This window comes from Neophocaena asiaeorientalis, unplaced genomic scaffold, assembly GCF_003031525.2.
Source record: "Neophocaena asiaeorientalis asiaeorientalis breed wild unplaced genomic scaffold, Neophocaena_asiaeorientalis_V1.1 scaffold45, whole genome shotgun sequence".
Classification (NCBI taxonomy): domain Eukaryota; kingdom Metazoa; phylum Chordata; class Mammalia; order Artiodactyla; family Phocoenidae; genus Neophocaena; species Neophocaena asiaeorientalis.
Genome location: NW_020174642.1, coordinates 10,712,176 through 10,726,602, shown reverse-complemented (window position 1 = coordinate 10,726,602; position 14,427 = coordinate 10,712,176). Strand labels below are relative to the sequence as shown.

General features: G+C 48.1%; 1 long non-coding RNA gene across 5 annotated transcripts in view; it reads left to right on the top strand.

Moving 5' to 3' along the window:
• Positions 1-569: 569 nt before the first annotated feature.
• The window catches only part of LOC112408541 (uncharacterized), a 17,507-nt gene continuing 3,649 nt past the window's right edge, over positions 570-14,427 (top strand). For 3 of the 5 annotated variants that reach the window (XR_003004957.1, XR_003004956.1, XR_003004954.1), the window contains exons 1-6: positions 570-630; positions 814-907; positions 1,526-1,579; positions 8,762-8,874; positions 13,572-13,701; positions 14,100-14,410. This is a non-coding gene — a long non-coding RNA (uncharacterized LOC112408541). Of the gene's footprint in view, positions 631-813; positions 917-1,525; positions 1,580-8,761; positions 8,875-13,571; positions 13,702-14,099; positions 14,411-14,427 lie in introns of all 5 variants that reach the window. The other 2 variants (XR_003004958.1, XR_003004955.1) reach the window with 2 other exon arrangements.

Sequence of the window (14,427 nt, the reverse complement as noted above, 5' to 3'; positions counted from 1 at the left end):
TGCGCGTCCGGAGCCTGTGCTCCGCAACGGGAGAGGCCACAACAGTGGGAGGCCCGCGTACCGCAAAAAAACAAAAACAAAAACAAAAAAACCTAAGTCTTGGGATCAAAATTAATTTCAACCCTCTTGCGAATGGCAAATCTATCCTGGATGGTTGCAGGTGTGCGATCAAATTTACCAAATGCATATTCGCGCATGTATAGGTATCCCCCCCGCAAGGATCTGCCTTCTGCCCTTACTCGCGCCCCCAGTCCGCCCCGCCCCGCGCCGCCCCCGTCCGGGACTCCGACCCCAGCAGCACGCGGTGAGACGCATTCTAGGAGTCAAACTTCAAGAAGGAGAACCTGGCTGGCCGAGGCCTGGAACCGCTAACAAAACGGCGTTTCAACAGCCCTGACGATGATATAAAGCAGACTAACGCTCCCTGCCTTTTCTGAAGTGACTCACGATCTCTTTCTAAAGGAATGTGGAATTCCAGCGAGTGGCCGGACCGTGCCCGACGCGCCCAGGCCTCTACTTCACATCGGCTGTTTATTACTCGCGACGCATTTGTCACTCATTCCAGACATGTCTCGCGCTCTGCCCTCAGGCACCTGTCCCCCGGTGATCCACGCAAGGCCCAGTCTGCAGGTGAAGTGGCCTCCCTTAGAGCGACCCGGAAAGTGTGGTCGTATTTCAAGGTGGACTTTCAAAGGCGGTGCTGCCTTGCACCCGCGGGCCCCGCCGGTGGCCATGCGCTCCAAGACGTTAAGGGAAGGGCAGGCCTTCCCTAGTGCAGAGGCACGGGGCTTGGCTGACTGTCCATTTTTGCAGAAACCTTCCTCCTGTGTGGGATCGCTGTCTGGAGAAGGGCTTCCGCGCTGCTCCGGGAAGAAGCAGACCCAGGACGGGAACACGTGGCTGAAAGGTGCCTGGGGTGGGTTCAGTTGTGAACAGCTTGTCAGGACATCCCTCCTCTAAGTCTTCAGGGTTCCACCAACACCAGGAAGCCACAGACAGTCTGTGTGGCCCTGCAGAACGGCTCTGTTTTCCAGAGAGTAGGTTGTAGCAGCGCTTGGGCTCAGGGGAGGCCAGTGAGCCACTGACAAGTGGAAAGTTGGAGGGAGGGGGACCCCAGAATCTCAGCGATGCAGACCGGCTTGTGCAGGGCCCAGTGCAAAATGGAAATACAGGTCCCTTGTTCAAAGGGTATTAAGAATTTTAAGGCAGGGACAGCAGAGCATTATACGAAGCTCGGGCCCAACCGTCTGCACTGGTCACAGGTGCGGTGCAGCAGCCCTGGCCTCACTGGCTTCATCCTAGTGCTGGCCCAGGGCTGAAGCTTTCACCTGGTTCCCATCAAGTGTGTGAGGCAGCAGGGGTCTCGGACCAGGAAGACCTGGGGGTGTGCAGCCCCCTGATAGCCAGGTACAAGTCACCAGGCAGACGAGGCCCAGGCCCTGCACCCCAGTCTGGCCTCTGCGCCTGGTCTCCTCTACCTGTGCCCCCCATGATCTGCCTGCTCTTTCTTTCCTTCTCTCTACAGGGCCATCTCCAGAAAAGAGGAAGAGCTGCAAGTGCCGTCGGTGATCCCCTCCAGGTTTGCGGCTCTAAGGCTCACACATTTGGGGGCCCTCTTTAGGAAAAATAATTCAAAATGAGGTAGAAGTGGGGTCACGGAGGGCAAGGCTTCCTTTGCTTCCATTTGCCTCCCTCCACAGCCTGCCCCTAGTGTTGGCACCAGGGTGGTTTACTAACAGTAAAGGAACGTTTGTACACAAGCAGCTCTTCTGAGTACTTTCCTTCCAATTTCTTTTTCGTAAAGATTTGCTACTATTTTCCCAAGGACCACGTCTAGGTGTGTGAAATGAAAAGCCTCCTATAATTGTTTATAGAGCTGTCCAGATGACAGTAGGTGCTGTGAGGCCAGGAGGGGAGGGCACAATAGGTGGGCGCAGGCAGGGAGGTGGAGGAACGCTTTGAGGGACCCACAGGAAAGGCAGAAAGAACTCTGCCAAGGCGCCGGCCAGCCTGACAGAGCCCCGCTCTGTGCAGCGCTGTCTCAAGCTGAAGCGGGTTGGGGAGAATGTAGGAGAAAGGCGAGCCTTGGGCCCTGCCTAGCAGAGCTTATGAGCCAGTGCACAAAGCCTGTGGCAGCCTGGATGGGGTGCAGGGAGCTGCACTGTGTGTGGGAGATTACGGGGGGAAGGCTGGAGGAGGTGACGGGGGCAGGCAGGGCTTGGGCCATCCTCAGAGGATGGCTGGGATCTGGGGCTTTGGTAAGAAAAACAAGTGAGAAAAACACCTAAAAATAAGGGCAAGTCTCTTGGCTTGTTATGGTGGCCAGTGTGGCTGATGTATGTAAGCTGCTTCAGCTTGCATAGATGAGCAGGAAGTCACCAGCGACGAGTAGGGGATGATCCTTTTAAAAATATGTCAGACCTCATCACTGCTGTGCTCAACCCCTCCGAGTGTTACCCATCTCATTCAGAGCAAAGGCAAAGTCCATGCAGAGCCCCTGAGGGTCTCCCGGATCTCTCTCCCCTCTGCACTTCTGACCTCAGCTCCCACCACCCTTCCCATCACCCACTCTGTTCCAGTCTGCCACCTTGTGGCTCCTTGCTCTCTGCAAGCATGATTCAGCCTCAGGGCCTTTGCACTGCCTATTCCCTGTGCTTGAAGCACTCTTCCCAAAGATATCTGCATGGCTTTCTCCCTCACTCCCTGAAATCTTTCTCAACATCACTTTCTCAGAAGAGGTTTAAAATTGCAAACTCCCAACCCATTCCCTATCCTCACCCTGCTTCCTCCTCTGTGGTACTCGTGTAGGTACATGTAACATATGATGTAACTATGTAACCATGTAACTTGTTTATTATGCCTATCATCCAACACTCCCACCCCCAACACACACACACATAAACACTAGAATCTACTCTCCAGGAGAACAAGAATTTTACTCTGTTTTGTTCACTGATGTATACCGAGCACCTGTACTAGTGCCTGGCAAGGAGATATTTGTTGAATGCATGAACGAGTGCTTCTGAGGCATGGTGTATTGGTTAGCTATTGCTTCATAACAAATTATCCCAAACTTAGTGTCTGAAAACAACATACATTATCTCAAATTTCTGTGGGTCAGGGATCTGGGCGTGTCTTGACTGGGTCCTCTGCCTCAGGGCCTGTCACGAGTGGCCGTCAGGGCTGGGGTCTCATTTGAAGGCTTCACTGGGGAAGGATCCACGTCCAAGCGCACATCGTTGTGGCAGATGGACTGAGGGCCTCTGGTCCTTGCTGGCTCTTGGCTGGAGGCCCCTTCGGTTTCTTGCCACGTGGACCTGTCCAGAGGGGAAAACAGCAGCTTGCTTCATCCAAGCCAGCAAGGAACAGAGTCTGCTAGGCAGACAGAAGTTGCACTGTTATGTAAAGTAATCCCAGAAGCATCTTCCCATCACCCTTGTCTAGTCTTTTGGTTAGAAGCAAGTCTCAGGTCCTGCCCACACACAAGGGGAGGGGGTCACAGGAAGAGAGGATGCCCCAGGGCCATCTTAGGGCCCACCCAAGTGGTATTTCTTTTTCTGTGTAAAAGAGAGCACTGTGGTGTAGTCAGAAGAGCCCTGGGCTTGCAGTCCACAGTGCTGGGGGTGGAGTCTGGCTTTGCCACTTGCCGTGTGAATGTGGATGAGGGCACTTGACCTCCCTGAGATCCAGCTCCCTGCCTTCAGTGGGGACTTCGTACATCTCTCAGGGATTTCTGCAGAGGAGGCAATGAGCTGCGTGTGGAAGGCTCCCAGCACACAGTGGGTGCCCAGGGCCGAGACTGGAGGAACCACGGTTCTTCATGCCTGAGCCCCGTTTTTTTTTAATTGTGTAACTTTTTTATTATGAAACATTATCTATCTGCAAGGGAGCAGATAGCATATACGTACATTTATATAATAATAAAAGGAATATAAATACACTTATCAATCTTGGGAAATAGAACACTGCCATTACCTTTCAAACCCACTGTCCCCTTTCTTAAATGCTTTTCTTTTTCTCTAACCAGAAATAAACATATCCTGACTTCTGTTTTTTGTTTTGTAATTCCTTTGCCCTTCCTTATAGTTTTACCATCTAGATTTGAAATCTCAAATAATATATATATTTTTTACTTTTCACTGTTTTAAAATATTTGAATTTTGTTGAGTCTTGTTCTTTTAACCTAATCTTTGGTTTGAGACATCCATTTATGAGTGCACAGTACTGAGGTTCACTCGTTTTCAGGGCTGTATACTAGTCCATCTGTATAACCACTGTTTATCCAATCTACCCTTTTTTTTTTGGACACTTTTATTGACTTATGGTTTTCTCAGGGTATATGCCCAGTAGTGGGATTGCTGGGTCATATGGTAGTTCTATTTTTAGTTTTTTAAGGAACCTTCATACTGGCTGTACAAATTTACATTCCCACCAGCAATGCAACAGGGTTCCCTTTTCTCTACACCCTCTCCAGCATTTTATCCAATCTACTCTTAATGAGATTTAGACTGTTCTTTCTTTGCAAGGATTATAGACATGATATTAATATTCTTTTGCATGTCTCCTGGGGTACACGTGCAAGAACTCCTCAGGGGTGTGCATCTAATAAAGAATTGTTGGGGGCTTCCCTGGTGGCGCAGTGGTTGAGAGTCCGCCTGCCGATGCGGGGGACGTGTGTTCGTGCCCCGGTCCGGGGGGATCCCACATGCCGCGGAGCGGCTAAGCCCGTGAGCCATGGCCGCTGAGCCTGCGCGTCCAGAGCCTGTGCTCCGCAACGGGAGAGGCCACAGCAGTAAGAGGCCCGCGTACTGCAAAAAAAAAAAAAGAATTGTTGGATCATAAGATATAATGAGTGGCTAAAGCAACTCCCAGATGAAGTTGCCATTAAATAACATGGGGAAGGCTCTGGCAGAGATGGTATTTGGGGGAAATGCAAAAGTTCAGTTTTGTGCATGCTGATTTTGAGGTATTTTCAAAATGACTTCTGAGAATAACAAGTGAGTGTTTTGTAAACAAATCTGGAGTTTGTGAGAGAGGTTATAGGTAGAGATACAAGTTTGGGAGTTGTATCAATCAGGAAGATTTCAAGAGCGGTTTCATGAAAGTACTATTTTAAAAAGATACTTAAGTATCCAGGGGACTAATTAACAACAAACCACTGTGAACTCCTAGGCTGAAGGGAAAGGGAGAGGAATCAGTCACTAGAACGCTGTAGAAAGATGTGCGTTCCTATCTTTCTATCTATCTACTTATCTCTCTCTCTGTCTCTCTCTATTTCATGGCTCGTGGTTTTGTTTTTATTTATTTTATTTTTAAATTTTTAAAAAATTAACAATAATTTTATTTGTTTACTTTCACCTGTGTCAGCAATTTGGGTTTTTTTTGTTTGTTTGTTTTGGGGGGAGTTTTTTGCCACTGGTTATTTTATTTATTTATTTACTTTATACAGCAGGCTCTTATTAGTTATCTATTTCATACATATTAGTTGTATATATGTCAATCCCAGTCTCTCAGTTCATCCCACCAACACCCCCCGGAGCCCCGGTTTTCTAAAGAGGACAATTCCAACAATTAAGTCCCTAAAAGATCAGGGTGGGAAACACTTCCCCCAGCTGTGACGGTTCCTCCTCAAGGATCCCAGCACAACGCAACAGGGACATGGCAGCCATGGCCAATGTTAAAAGATAATGTTGACCAAAGAAGGAATTGTGACTCTCAGGCAGACATGTAATCAGCAGGTGGCCAGCAGCTTCCTGAGCTTGTTAGTTGAGTGAGGGAACTGGTAAGACGTTCCAGCCAGTTCAAAGGAAAATGCAAAGAACACACACCTATATAGGCAGGAATATTGGCGGGAACTTGCAAATTGTGCAAATCTGGCTTTGGGTGGGAGGATTTGGGGACCGTGGGGTGAGGGCTGTCCCTCCATCACAGAGTCCATAGATGAAAATAATTTGCATCGTCACTCGTTCTCTACAACCGTAAGATAGCTCAAAGGCAAGGAAAAGCTAGAATCAGATAACCCAGAAGGGTGAGCTCTAAAGAATGCATAGTTGCCCACTGGAGACGCCCAGCCAACGTTTTTGCTTATTCCAGGTGTCCTTACACCAGGTGTATTACTTTGCTAGGGTGGCCGTAAGAAAGTGCCACAGACTGAGTGGTTTAAACAACAGAGAGTTATTCTCTCTCAGTTTGGAGGCCAGAAGTCCGAGATCAAGGCGTCAGCAGGGTTGGTTCCTTCTGAAGCTGAGAGGGAGAATCTGTCCCAAGCTCTCCCCCAGCTTCTGGTAGCTTGCTGGCAAGCTGTGTCATTCCTTGGCTTGTAGAAGTATCACCCTGATTTCTGCCTTCGTGGTGTTCTCCCTGTGTGCCTCTGGGTGCCCAGTTTCCCCCCTTTTTTAAGGATATCAGTCATATTAGACTAGGGCCTACCCCAGTGACCTCACTGTAACTTGATAAAGACCCTGGATCTCCAAATACAGTCACATTCTGAGGTCCTGAGGGTTAGGACTCACCATATGAATTTTGGGGGGACACAATCCAACCCTCACACCAGGAAATCCTACCCTGGAAACACAGCTGGCCAGGCAGAATTGTGAGGGGGACTAGGGCCTGAGCTCTGGTCACGGCATCGAACCGCACCAGGTCCGTGCCGTGTGGGTCCCTTCCCCACCCATAGGTCAGCGTGGCCCCGTGGCCGTTTTATGATTGGTCATCACACCTCCAAACCAAGGCCTCTCCTGGCCAGTGGGCTCCAGCCCTGGCACCAGAATGACTCGGCTTGGGGTGACTCTCTGTCACTAACTGAAAATCTGCTCACCAGGAAAACGTTTCCTGAGGCATTCTGGGGGCAGGGACGCTGCAGTGGTCCTTGTCTCCCAGGCTTGCCTCCTGGCCAGGCACGCTCCCCTGAGATGAAGCCAAGGATACGAGATACCAGTCAAAACAAACAGCAGATGCTACAGTGAGAAGCCAACTTCCTCTTGGTTTTATCCTGACCTTTTATTAACCAAGGTTTTAAACTAAGTCTTATTTACATAAACACGTTCCCTGATGCAACCTCTTGTTTTTAGGCCGTGAAACCAATTTTCTGTTGATCATTTTCAGGCACCCAGAGCCTTAACTGAAATACCGGCTCGTTCCCTAGATTTTTGCTACATTAAACTATATTGTCCAGTTAAAAAAACAAAGTACGAAACACCGTGGTAGAGGACGATTCCTGGCTCTCCCCTGACTGCACAGCCTTTGGACAACTTTGCCAGTGAAAGCTTTGTTCCAACCACCTGCCCCAGTGCAGCTGTGCCAATGGCACGACGCTTCGTTCCGCAGCTCCTATTTCCCAGCGGTCCCTCTCCCTGGCCTCGTTGTGGGTCACACCATGATGGCTGCCCACCCCTCAGACGGACCACAGGTTCTGGAGTTGACTGCTCCCGAGGAGAGCCGGGTGGCGACTTTTTTGAGCGGGACCAGAACAGGCCTCCTCGGGCCGTGCAGCTGCAAGTGGCACAGAGACCCAGCTGCTCGCTTGCAGCCGGCGACTTTCCCAAACCAGCAGCTGCTTCAGCCTCCTTTGTGATCGGGCCAGTTTCTAAATCGGGTAACGGTCAAGAGGCATGGTCTGTGATGTCACGTATGTAAAAATCTGTTTCTCGTTGAAGTTACAAAAGTAATGGCAACACGAGCTTTCGCAGGGCCGAGCTCACTTTGTTCTGATCGCTGCCACCGGCGTAGGGGGTCCAGGGTGGTGGGTGGGTGAAGCCTACCTCTGCCCGAAGCATCCAGCCAGGCTGTGCATCCACTTCCTGGTCTGAGAAATGGAACTAATAAGCAGAAAACAACTTCTCTTTATTGTTTGCTGTGAAGAGGGATCTGATTTAAACATTACTCGAAGACCCCTGCTTATCTTACCAAGCACAATGTCCTCAGCTTTCCTCCACGTGGTAGCAGGTGACAGGACTTCCTTCTCTTTTAAGTTAGAATAATATTCCATAGTCTGGATAGACCACATCTTGTTCATCTATTCACCTTTCAGTGGACACTTGGGTTGTTTCCACCCCTTGGTTAGTGGGAGTAAGGCTGCGCTGAACATGGATGTACAAATATCTGTTTGAGTTCCTGCTTTCAGTTCTTTTGGGTCTATACCCTCTTGGGCGTGAGGCGGTATCGGTGATTTTTAAGACTCCTTTGCTTCCCAATTTCTCTCCCCTCCTACCTTATGAAATACTTAAGAGGTTAAATGTATAAGATAAGGAAATTCCTAAAAATGAGGAATTGGGAGGTTTAGACTTACATCTCCCAGAGGGATTGGAATAAGTCCCTTTTTACCACCCTGAATTCTCCCAGCCAGAGCCTGCCCTGTCTCACTTCACAGCTGGCTCTGGGTTCATGAAAACATATACAATATTAGGAATTAAGACTAAAAGATTGTTTTTAAAAGATTTCTATTCATTCATTTAAACCTACAATAAGAAACCGATTCCATGTTACTCAACAATAAATAACATTTTATGAAAAATCATTATTTTCAAAATATGATTAGTGAGAACAAGGGACTTGTTCCATATTTTTGCAGATCTCTTTAATGTCTAGCTTGATAAAAGACAGCTGGATCCTCATAGCTGCTTCTGTGTTCAGTCTCTTGTAATATATTGTTTTAGTTGATGTCTGTGAAGAAAAGTTGACCTCGCAGGGATGTGTAGCAGGAAAATGGAGGAGCGTTTATATAGGTTCTCCACCAAAACTGACACGTGAATGTTCCTTACAGGTTCGTTGCAATGTGGACTCCAGCAGCACTGCAGCGGACCTTTCCTGCTGTTAGACTAAAACCCACTGGTCTCTCTGGCACTTTGGATGGATCTATTACCCACACATGATTTGGTAACATGGCCATTTGGTCATTTGGAAAATATTAATTCACTGAACTGTGCAGTTATTCCAAATGTTGACCCATTTCACTAGACAATATTAAAAATCACAGTTGTGCGGAATGTAAATCGGAGCAGCCAGTATGGAAAACAGTAAGGAGACGCCTCAAAAAATTAAGACTAGAACTACCATATATGATCCAGCTAGTCCATATCTGAGTACTTATCCAAGGAATACAAAAACACTAATTTCAAAAGATAGATGCACCTCAATGTTCATGGTAGCATAATTTATGATAGCCAAGATGTGAAAACAACCTAGGTATCCATCAACAGATGAATGGATAAAGATGGCGATATATATATATATATATATATGTACCATTGTGTCCCCACAAGAAGGCAAGGACCATCTTAGTATTATTAGAAAAGCAGTTTTCTTTAATACCAGTTATCTTTTAATTGAAGTATAGTCGATTTACACTGTTGTGTTAGTTGCAGGTGTACAGCAAAGTGATTCAGTTATACAAATATCTACTCTTTCTCAGATTCTTTGCCATTATAAGTTATTTATAGTCCCTTGTGCTATACAGTAGGTCCTTGTTGTTTACCTATTTTATATATAGTAGTGTGTATGTTAATCCCAAACTCCTAATTTTTAAAAGTAGCTATGGGCTTCCCTGGTGGCGCAGTGGTTGAGCGTCCGCCTGCCGATGCAGGGGACGCGGGTTCGTGGCCCGGTCTGGGAAGATCCCACATGCCGTGGAGCGGCTGGGCCCGTGAGCCATGGCCGCTGAGCCTGCGCGTCCGGAGCCTGTGCTCCGCAACGGGAGAGGCCACAGCAGTGAGAGGCCCGCGTACTGCAAAAAAAAAAAAAAAAGTAGCTTTGACCCTGAACTGCTGAACCCTGAACGGGTCTTGGGGCCCATGGGCCACACATTGAGAGAAGCTGGTTAGACGTGCGTGCCGCACGGAAGACTGGTTAGTTCCCCGCAGGACCTCTTCAGCGTCGTCTTTTCCTCCTTTCCATCGTTCACCTGCTATTGTCCTATAATTGAGAGCCCACGGGGTGTGAGGTCCGTGCGGGTCTTCAGTGATCGGTGTGACGCTCCCTCTTTTTATTCTGAGCGGAGCCCACGTTTCATACACCCCTCCAGGGCCTCTCCCTCCACACGCCGGGAACCGTACAAATATCGTCATATCGTGTCCGCTCCAATCGTTCTGCGTATCACTCGATTCTGTAATCCTGTAAGAGACCCTTTGCTGAGGAGGTCACTGAGCAGTGGAAACGTGGCAACAACAGCAGGACGGAGCAAGCCAGCAAGTGCGCTCAGGTGTCCGGGAATTTAAACGGATTCCAGTCGTACAAAGCCCGTCCTCCCACCACAATGGAACTACACTACAGATCAGTAGCAGAGAGATAATGGGAAACCCCCAATATTTGGAAACCGTATTACACACTTGGGTAGAATACGCAGAACACAAGGTTTGCCTTTCCGACTGTTTGCAGGCGTCCAGGTCAGTGGCCTGGCGCACACGCGCTGTAGTCCTGCCATCACCGCGCATCCAGAGCGCTCTGTCGTCTTGCAAAGCTGAGGCGCTGGGCCCCGGAAGGGCAGCTCCCCGCACACCCCCCAGCCCCTGGGGGTCACAGTTCTGCCTTCTGTCTCTGCCTCTCGGGGGCCTCATCTGAGTGGACTCATCTTTTGCTGACTGGTTTATGTCACTGGGCACGGTGTCCTCAGGGTTCATCTGTGTTGCGGCATGGGTCAGAATTTCCTTCCCTTGTAAGGCTGAATAATACTTTTGCTTTATTTTTTTAAAATTTATCTTTAGCTGCGTTAGGTCTTCGTTGCTACGCACAGGCTTTCTCTAGTTGTGGCAAGCAGGGGCTACTCTTTGTTGCGGTGCGCGGGCTTCTCATTGCGGTGGCTTCTCTTGTTGCAGAGCACGGGCTGTAGGTGCGCGGTCTCAGTAGTTGCGGCACGTGGGCTCAGTAGTTGTGGCTCGCGGGCTCTAGAGCGCAGACTCAGTAGTTGTGGCGCACGGGCTTAGTTGCTCCGCGGCATGTGGGATCTTCCCGGACTAAGGCTCGAACCATCACATATACATATATCCCCATATCTCCTCCCTCTTGGGTCTCCCTCCCTCCTCCCTATCCCACCCCTCTAGGTGGTCACAAAGCCCCGAGCTGATCTCCCTGTGCTATGTAAATGCACTTTTCTTCCGTGCAAATATTAGTCAGGATCAGTGGAAAGATTAAAGAATAGATTTGCTCATGTAATTAGAGACCTGGAAGGAAACCCTGGGTCCTTTTATGGGAAGAAAACTGGACAAGTTGAGGGCTCCCAGCAGTCCCGAAGGGCCATGAAGCCGGGCTGGGCCCTCATCCCGGGCTTAACTAACTGCCTTCAGAGTGAACAAAGAATACAAACGCTTCCCTAGTAAGGATTCAGAAGGCTTGTTTAGCAGTGGGGTGGAATCACTTAAAATCAGCTAAGCTTTTGCCAATTGTATGTAAAAGTTCTCAAAGCCTTTCATGAAGCATTTCTTACTTATTCTGATTCCACTATAGGCTTATCTACACCATCTTATTATCTCACGGCCAAAAGGTTTGCTAACCAAGATTAGCTTTCACTCCTGCCTTGTTCCAATCCTCAGCCATCCTGCATTCCCAAAGGCACGTTAGCTGTTTTTAAAAGTTAGGGGGCTTCCGTGGTGGCGCGGTGGTTGAGAGTCCGCCTGCCTATGCGGCGGACACGGCTTCGTGCCCCGGTCCGCATCTTTCCAAGCAGGGGCAGGTTTGTTGATCTGCAAGGACACGCGTTCCTCTGCTGCACGCACGCTCATGCTCTGTGTGTCGCCGACCACGCTTGGTAGCCTTGGTGTTGAGATGAGCACGGTTTCCTGGACGTACTGGCCTCTCCCGCGGGCTCATGAATCCCCACCGTGAGTCAGGCTGGTGGGAAGTAACCAGCTGCCGCAGCTTGTCTTTATTCTGTGTACTCATCCGCCTCTGGGAACCAGTGATTTATAAATAAACATTTATTATTTACAAGATCGGAAATGTTACATTTATGGAACTCCAGAAATAAACTGTCAGTGACCAGGAAACATATTTTTGATGTATTGCAAATGTACTTCCCACGTCAACCATTTGCCCAGATGGCCCTCCAGTTTGTCAATTGAAGATGAGCTCTTTCCTCGTAGCATCCGATGCTTTGAAAGTTTACCTTCCTCTTTCATGGCCATGCTTCCCGTGGGGTCTAATCTATTTTTTGTCTCCTTGTCAACAACACCTCAAGGTGTGATGCAATAATTTGAGGGCCACGGAGTAGTAACTCAGTCTTGTATTCACGAGGCATCCTTCTCCCAGGGAAGCAAGGTGCTCTAAGGACAGCTCATGTGCCGTACACAGGGGCAGGTATTACTGTTATCTTTTAACCTTTTCATTTTGGAAAATTTCACAAAAATTCACGAAATTTTTTGCATGCACAGAAGTAGAGGGAAGAGTATCGTGAACCTGTGTGGACTCATCATTCAGCTGTAAGATTACCAACATTTTGCCAATCTTTTTTTAAGACTTTCTTTTTTTTCCCCCAAACAACCCTTTATTGCAGGTTTTTTTTTTTTTTTTTTTTAATCCCACATTTGTTTCTTTATTTTTTGGGCTGTCTTGGGTCTTCGTAACAACCTTTTTTTGCTGTTTTTTTTTTTTTTTTTTTTAATCCCACATTTGTTTCTTTATTTTTTGGGCTGTCTTGGGTCTTCGTTTCTGTGTGAGGGCTTTCTCTAGTTGTTGCAAGCGGGGGCCACTCCTCATCGCGGTGCGCAGGCCTCTCACTATCGCGGCCTCTAGTTGCGGAGCACAGGCTCCAGACGCGCAGGCTCAGTAGTTGTGGCTCATGGGCCTAGTTGCTCCGCGGCATGTGGGATCTTCCCAGACCAGGGCTCGAACCCGTGTCCCCTGCATTAGCAGGCAGGTTCTCAACCACTGCGCCACCAGGGAAGCCCATATTGCAGGGTTTTTTTCTTTTCTTTTTCTCTGGCCGCTCCATGCAGTTTGCAGGATCTTAGTTCCCCGACCAGGGATTGAACCCATGCCCCCTGTAGTGGAAGCGTGGAGTGTTAGCCACTGGACCGACCACCAGGGAATTCCCTGAAGTATAGTTGATTTACAATGTTGTGTTAGTTTCTGGCGTACAGCAAAGTGAGTCAGTTATACGTATATATATATATTCTCTTTCAGATTCTTTTCCATTATGGTTTATCACAGGTTATTGAATATAGTTCTCTGTGCTGTATAGCAGGTCCTTGTTGTTTATCTATTTTATATAATAGTGTGTATATGTTAATCCCAACCTCCTAATTTATCCCTTCCCCACCCTTTCCCCTTTGGTAACCATAAGTTTGTTTTCTATGTCTGTGAGTCTATTTCTGTTTTGTAAAGAAGTTCACTTGTATCATTTTTTTAGATTCCACGTATAAGCGATAGCATATGGTATTTGTCCTTCTTTTTCTGACTTACTTCACTTAGTGTGATAATCTCTAGGTTCATCCATGTTGCTGCAAATGGCATCATCTCATTCTTTTTTATGGCTGAGTAGTATTCCATTGTATATATACACCACATCTTCTTTATCCATTCATCTGTTGATACTTTGCCAATCTTGTTTCACCTATTTCCCATCCTTTCTTCCCCTTACATAGTTTAAAGCAAATCCCAGAGATCGTGCTATCTCACTGCAGTAGGATGCAAGTGTTAATAATTCCACTTTATGGGAAAATAGAAGCACTGAAAAGTATCGCCCAGAATGATACGCTGAGTCTGTGGGGGAAGGTAGGTACCAGAAGCCAACTTCCCCCGTCCTCAACTTCCCCCTGTCCTAACTGTGCTCCTGAAAACTGACGCAGCCATCCCACACACAGATTGACTCGGACATGGAGAGAGCATGTCACCCACGACAGTGTCAGCTGGGGCAGAGGTCTTCAACCAGATCCATCACATGGAGAGATTTATCTCAGCCCACAACTATTTAAATAAATTAAGAGCTTACTTCCAGAAAGTAAAAATCGGAGTCCCTCTAAAGAATAACTAGGAAGCTAAACGCCCCAAATTACATTTACTCAGAAGAATGTTATTTAAAATCCAAACATATGGAGTCATAAAGAATAAATGTGTGACCTTTTGTTTAACTGCAACCCTAAAAATACTTATTTTTGTTGTTGCACTGGCAGCTCCAACGTTCCTGCGAGGAGAATGACAGCAAACACCATCTCCCGCCAAGACATCTTGAGTGTCTGGGGTTTTCTGTTGAGCTTTGGATGCCGCCGCATCGAGGAATCTTTGCCAGACGCGTCACCCCCTCCGGCCTCCCCACAAGGGTGGGGCTTCCGGGGCAGCTCCCAGAGGCGAGAAGGCCAGTTCAGGAGTTTCCTTGGCGCCTCGAGGCACCCCCTGGGCAGCTGTTGTACAACAAGAATTTAGCCGTCTTTGTCTCCGGTTCCGGCTCAACCCCTCAGACCACACCTGAGTTTATGCTAATGAGGTGACTCATCGTGGCCC